The 7,475-nt window shown below is 48.2% G+C and overlaps 1 pseudogene; it reads right to left on the bottom strand.

Annotated features, from left to right (window-relative positions):
• Positions 1–4,144: 4,144 nt before the first annotated feature.
• On the bottom strand, positions 4,145–5,715 carry LOC142046687 (uncharacterized; annotated as a pseudogene).
• Between the last annotated feature and the right edge of the window lie 1,760 nt (positions 5,716–7,475).

Here is a 7,475-nt window from a genome sequence, read left to right as displayed (position 1 = left end):
ATGTTTAGTTGGCAGCCGGTATCAAGCGGAGTCCCCCAGGGGCCTGTCCTGGAACTGGTTTTGTTCAACATCTTTGTTAATGATCTGGACGATGAGACAGATCGTACCCTCAGCAAGTTCGCAGATGACACTAAGCTAGGGGGAGAAGTAGATATGCTGGAAGGTAGGGATAGGATCCAGAGTGACTTAGACAAATTAGAGGATTGGGCCAAAATAAATCTGATGAGGTTCAGCAAGGACAAGTGCAGAGTCCTGCATTTAGGATGGACAAATCCCGTGCACTGCTACAGGCTGGGGACTGATTAGCTAAGCAGCAGCTCTTCAGAAAAGGACCTGGGGATTACAATGGATGAGAAACTGGATATGAGTCAGCAGTGTGCCTTTGTTGCCTAGTTAACGGCATATTGGGCTGCATTAGTAGGAGCATTGTCAGCAGATCAAGGGAAGTGATTATTCCCATCTACTGGGCACTAGTGAAGCCACATCTGGAGTATTGCATCCAGTTTTGCCCCTGCCCCCACTACAGAAAGGATGTGGACAAATCGGAGAGATTTTAGCAGAGGGCAACAAAAATGATCAGGGGGCTGGGGCACATGACTTACGAGGAGAGGCTGAGGGAACTGGGCTTGTTTAGTCTGCAGAAGAGAAGTGTGAGGGGGGATTTGATAGCAGCCTTCAACTACCTGAAGGGGTGTTCCAAAGAGGATGGAGCTCGGCTGTTCTCAGTGGTGGCAGATGACAGAACAAGGAGCAATGTTCTCCAATTGCAGTGTGGGAGGTCTAGGTTGGATATTAGGAACCACTATTTCACTAGGAGGGTGGTGAAGCACTGGAATGGGTTACTTAGGGAGGAGGTGGAATCTCCATCCTTAGAGGTTTTTAAGGCCCGGCTTGACAAAGCCCTGGCTGGGATGATTTAGTTGGTGTTGGTCCTGCTTTGAACAGGGGGTTGGACTAGATGACCTTCTGAGGTCTCTTCCAATCCTAGTCTTCTATGATTCTATGAACAGAGAGCAGCTCAGCCTAGCTCCTATGAGCACAGCCAGGGAGAGCAAACTCCCATCTTAGACCACCTCTTTGCAGCTTGATTAAAGAAGAGATAACCCCAACCATGGGGAGGGCTCACATGGCAGACCACGCACATACTGTTTGAGTGTCAGACTCAACAATGAGGCCAGCCATAGGAATCAGATTTCGTTAGGCCCTTCGCTGTCTTACTAGTGACACAATTCCCTCCCCCACAAAATTACTTCTAATACACATGCTTCTCACTGTAAGTCCCTAGCTTGGATTCAGCTATTGTTTGGGATGTCCCATTCTTCCACTGAGATCTGAGTACTGGATTTGAAAGGTAGGGGTGTTTGAGACCTACAGGGATTTGATGGCAGGCATGGCATACTTAGCATAGATATTATCAAAGTGAGCTGGAGGATTCTGGATGGAGCTGCATAACCTTCTCTGCCTTAGGAGACTCCCTAACAGAAAAGCCAGAGACAATTCTCAAGGTATGTCTACTCTACGAAATTAGGTCAAATTTATAGAAGTCGGTTTTTCAGAAATTGTTTTTATACATTTGATTGTGTGTGTCCCCACAAAAAATGCTCTAAGTGCATTAAGTCAGCAGACTGTGCCCACAGTACCGAGGCTCGTGTTGACTTCCTGAGTGTTGCACTGTGGGTTGCTGTGGGTAGCTATCCCACAGTTCCCACAGTCTCCACTGCCCATTGGAATTCTGGGTTCAGATCCCAATGCCTGATGGGGCAAAAACGGTGTCGCAGGTGATCCTAGGTACACATCGTCAGCTCCTCCCGCCGCCCTGTGAAAGCAATGGCAGACAATCGTTTCACGCCTTTTTTCCTGGGTTACCTGTGCAGACGCCATACCACTGCAAGCATGGAGCCCGCATAGCTAACCATCACCATAAGTCTCCTGGGTGCTGGCAGACGTGGAACTGCATTGCTACACAGCAGCAGCTCATTGCCTTTTGGCAGTAGATGATACATTATGACTGGTAGCCATCATCGTCGTATTCCTGGGTGCTTTTTTAACTGAACTCAGTGAGGTCAGTCAGGGGCACCTGGGCAGACACGGGAGTGACCCAGCCAGGTCATTCCTATCTTCTGCCAAGCCCCCAGGAGATGACAATCACTAGTAGTCCTACTGCACTGTCTTCTGGCAAGCAGCCAGGAGATGATGATGGCTAGCAGTCGTAATGCAGCATCTTCTGCCGAGCACCCAGGAGCTGACGATGGCTAATAGTCGAACTGCACCATCTGCTGCCACTCTAAAGATGTAAAAGACAGATAGAGTGGATCAAAACAAGAAATAGACCCAAATTGTTTTGTATTCATTTGCTTTCTCCCTCCCTCCATGAAAGCAATGGCCTGCTAAACCCAGGGTTTTGAGTTCAATCCTTGAGGGGGCCATTCTGTGTGACAGTTGTTTGTGTTTCTCCTTGATGCAAAGCCACCGCCTTTGTGGACTGTAATTCCCTGTAAGCCATGTCTTCAGTCGCTCCTCCCTCCATTAGAGCAGACAATTGTTTCGAGCCTTTTTTCAGCCCAGCACTGGGATCATGGAGCCCGCTCAGATCACCGCAGCACTTATGAGCACTGTAAACATCATGCGCATTATCCTGGATTTATGCAGAACCAGAACCTGCCAAAGCAAAACCAGGCAAGGAGGCGACGGCAGCGCGGTGACAAGAGTGATGAGGACATGGACATAGACTTCTCGGAAAGTACGGGCCACGGCAATGTGCACATCATAGTCTTAATGGGGCAGGTTCATGCTGTGGAACGCCAATTCTGGGACCGGGAAACAAGCATAGACTGGTGGGACCGCATAGTGTTGCAGGTCTGGACAATTCCCAGTGGCTGCGAAACTTTCACATGCGTAAGGGCATTTTCATGGAACTTTGTGACTTGCTTTCCCCTGCCCTGAAGCACCAGAATACCAAGATGAGAGCAACCCTCACAGATGAGAAGCGAGTGGCAATAGCCCTGTGGAAGCTTGCAATGCCAGACAGCTATTGGTGAGTCAGGAATCAATTTGGAGTGGGCAAATCTACTGTGGCGGCTGCTGTGATCCAAGTAGCCAACGCAATCAAAGAGCTGCTGATATCAAGGGTAGTGACTCTGGGAAACATGCAGGTCATAGTGGATGGGCTTTGCTGCAATGGGCTTCCCTAACTGTGGTGGGGCGATAGATGGAACCCATATCCCTATCTTGGCACCGGAGCACCAAGCCAGCAAGTACATAAACCAAAAGGGGTACTTTTCAATGCTGCTGCAAGCACTGGTGAATCACAAGGGACATTTCACCAACATCACCATGGGATGACCGGAAGAGGTACATGATGTTCGTGTCTTCAGGAACTCTGGTCTGTTTCAAAAGCTGCAGGAAGGGACTTTCTTCCCAGACCAGAAAATAACCATTGGGGATGTTGAAATGCCTATCGTTATCCTTGGGGACCCAGCCTAACCCTTAATGCCATGGCTTATGAAGCCGTACACAGGCAGCCTGGACAATAGTCAGGAGCTGTTCAACTACAGGCTGAGCAAGTGCAGAATGGTGGTAGAATCTGCATTTGGACTTTTAAAAGCACGCTGGCACAGTTTACTGACTCGGATAGACCTCAGCGAAACCAATATTTCCATCGTTATTACTGCTTGTGTGCGCTCCACAATATCTGTGAGAGTAATAAGGGTGAGACGTTTATGGTGGGGTGAGAGGTTGAGGCAAATAGCCTGGCCACTGATTATGCGCAGCCAGCCACTAAGGTGGTTAGAAGAGCACAGAAGTGCGCGGTGCGCATCAGAGAAGCTTTGAAAACCAGTTTAATGACTGGGCAGGCTACAGTGTGAAAGTTCTGTTTGTTTCTCCATCCTAGTTCACTCTACTTCCCTGTAAGCTAGCCACCCTCCCCTCCCCCCTTCGATCACCGCTTGCAGAGGCAATAAAGTCATTGTTGCTTCACATTCATGCATTCATTATTAATTCATCACACAAATAGGGGGATAACTGCCAAGGTATCCCAGGAGGGGTGGTGGAGAAGGGAAGCACCGGGTGAGGTGGGGTGGGGTGGTGGATGAGGGAAGGACAAGGACATACTGCACTTTAAAATTTTAAAAACTCAAAAATTTTAAAACTTATTGAAGGCCAGCCCTCTGTTGCTTGGGCAATCCTCTGGGGTGGAGTGGCTGGAGGCCCCCCCACCACTGTATTCTTGGGCGTCTCGGTGAGGAGGCAATGGAACATGGGGAGGAGGATGGTTGGTTACACAGAGGCTGTAGCGGTGGTCTGTGCTCCTGCTGCCTTTCCTGCAGCTCATCCATACGCTGGATCATACGAGTTTGATCTTCCAGCAGCCTGAGCATCAACTCTTGCCTTCTGTCAGCAAGCTGACGCAACCTATCATCTTCAGCCCGCCACTTACTCTCTTCAGCCTGCCACTTACTCTCTTCAGCACGTCACCTCTCCTTGCATTCATATTGTGCTTTCCTGCACTCTGACATTGTCTGCCTCCATGCATTCTGCTGTGTTCTGTCAGTGTGGGAGGACAGCAAGAGCTCAGAGAACATTTCATCCCGAGTTCATTTTTTTCACCTTCTAATCTTCACTAGCCTCTGCAAAGAAGAAACATTTGTAGCTGGTGGAGGAAATGGGAGAGTGGTTAAAACGACACATTTTAGAGAAAAGTGGGTATACTCTTTCACGTTAAACATTGCTGTTCACATTACACAGCACATGTGTTTTCATTACAAGGTCGCATTTTGCCTCTTGTATTGAGGGCCTGCCGGTTTGGTGTGAGAGATCACTCATGCTTCACCTCTCCCCACACCACGTGTCTAACCACGGGAAACATTTCTGTTCAGCTAGAGCCAAACAGCCAAGCAGGAATGTCCCCTTAATAAAAGCACCCTATTTCAACCAGGTGACCATGAATGATATCACTCTCCTGAGGATAACACAGCGAGATAAAAAACGGATGTTATTTGAATGCCAGCAAACACCGTGACCATATGCTGCCATGCTTTGTTATTCAATGAGTCCCAAATATGTGATATTGGCCTGTATAATACTTATGGAGATGTCTCTGAAGGATTTCTACTCCATTTCCACTACCTGTTAACAGACTTTTCCAGTAGCTGTACTGGCCGCGAATGCCAGGGCAAATTGATCATTAAACCATGTCTAATATTTACAAAGGTACACTCATCAGAGGTCCCTTCTCCGCCTTCAGGTCCGGGAGCCCGCCTTGGGTGGGTTCGGGGGTTACTGGCTCCAGGTCCAGGGTGAAAAACACATCTTGGCTGTTGGGAAAACCAGTTTCTCCACTTCCTTGCTGTGAGTTATCTTCCTTGTCCCCAAAACCCACTTCCGTGTTGTGTGATTCTCCATTGACTGAGTCAAAGCATAGGACTGGGGTAGTGGTGGCTGCACCCCCTAGCATAGCATGCAGCTCATCATAGAAGTGGCATGTTTGGGGCTCTGATCTGATCCATTTGCCTCTCTGGTTTTGTGGTAGGCATGCCTAAGCGCCTTAATTTTCACACGGCACTGCTGTGCATCCCTGTTATAGGCTCTGTCTTTCATGCCCTTTGAGACTTTTTCTAATGTTTTGGCATTTAGTTTACTGGAACATAGGGCAAGCAGATTCTGTACCTCCTGTTCGGTCCATGCTGTAGCTCTTTTGTGATCCTGGGACTCCATCATGATCACCTCTGCTGATGAGATCTGATGAGATCTGCGCCCACCTGCACCTTGCCACAGTGGCCAAACAGGAAATGAGATTCAAAAGTTCGCAGGCCTTTTCCTGTCTACCTGGCCAATGCTTCTGAGTTGAGAGTGCTGTTCAGAGCCATCACAATGGAGCACTCTGGGATAGCTCCCAGAGGCCAATACCATCAAATTGTGTCCACACTACCCCAAATTCGACCTGGCAAGGCCGATTTCAGTGCTAATCCCCTTGTTGGAGGTGGAGTAAAGAAATCGATTTAAAGAGCCCTTTAAGTCAAGAAAAAGGGCTTCACCGTGCAGACGGGTCCAGGCTTAAATCGACCTAAAATCATACTGTAGACCAGGCCTCAGTCACATCCGAAAGAGCTACAGCGTCATGGCCTTGCACGGCTAACAATGGGAGACTGGATGAGCTAAGCACAGCTGTTCTGTACCAGAAGACTGCCTTTCGCCAAACAGACACCTTGGCCTTTTATAGTACAATGAGGCTAGCCTGATTAATGACTTCTCTGCTGAAGGGATGACTCAGATGCAGCCCTGATGAATGGAAGCTCTCATGTTATGAAAGCAGCACAGAACAGAGTGTATCTGTTTGTTGTTGTTTTCCCGCTAACCCTCCTCTCATTTTTTTCTCTTTTTTTCCTAATCTCAAAGATTGCCACCGAGTAAAATTCCCATTTTAGTTGGGAATTGGTCCTTCTTTGAGCAGGGGGTTGGGCTAGATACCTCCTGAGGTCCCTTCCAACTCTGATATTCTATGATTCATTTCCCAGCCATGACTGTGTTCACTTGATGTGCCTTCTACCCAATGCTGCTGATAAATGAAGTCTTAGGAAAGAATCCAGCTTGTTCCCTTGCTGTGTTTCCTATAGCAGCTGAAATGAAGCAAGTATACTCGACTTTTTTTTTTTTTTTAACAGAGAAAGAGAAATCCCATAGGTATCAGAGCTTCCGCCTCAAAACAGGATGTGGGTGTGAGGAGGAAATAAACGCAGTATTAAACGATGTCTAAAGCAGCATTGCTACAATAACAGCCATATATAAGCAGCTAAGTGAAATGAATTGTGCATCTCTGATTATAAGATATACATGCAGGCAGGGGAAGAGCTGTGGCTAGTGTGGGACCTGTGACAAAGTTCCTCCTCTACCTTGGTGGGTCCTGCGCTTATTGGCGGATTTGCTCGCCTCACAGATTTACCCTGTGCATCAGGAAACAGCCCAGAGACCTTCCTCTCTGGTAGAAGCCACAGTCCAAGTTTGTAAACAAAATACCGGTACCGACTCCCTGCCATAGGGGCACATGTCTGCAGAACTTATATTTCACACTAATGCTGTACTGTAGTTAAGAGCTCCACCTGGGAACTGGCATGCTTTCTGTATGAAACTGGGGGGGTGGGGGGCTTCTGCCCTCCTCTGCCCCCCTAATTGGAGCCATTTCCCTTATAAATTGTCTCAGCAAAGAGGTCAAGGTCCTCCACTAGACATGGTTCTTCCAGGGCAGGGCCAAGGATTGCTGGCAGCACAATGTAATGGAAACTTGCACAGCTTAAGTAGGCCACACTACACATCCCTTCTGAAGCATCCCTCTTCAAGCTCTGCACTTACAGCTGCCTAGAATCAACCAAACCCTGCCACCATTTCCTCCATCTCTGACTGCGCTGCCAATCCCCTCACCATCCAGTGTCTTTCTTACCTCACTCACTCTCTTAGTTTCTCTGTACACTTACCATGTC

Source organism: Chelonoidis abingdonii, chromosome 4, assembly GCF_003597395.2.
Source record: "Chelonoidis abingdonii isolate Lonesome George chromosome 4, CheloAbing_2.0, whole genome shotgun sequence".
NCBI classification, from domain to species: Eukaryota; Metazoa; Chordata; order Testudines; family Testudinidae; genus Chelonoidis; species Chelonoidis abingdonii.
Note: the sequence above shows the minus strand (reverse complement) of the source record. Positions and strands in the feature narration are given on the sequence as shown.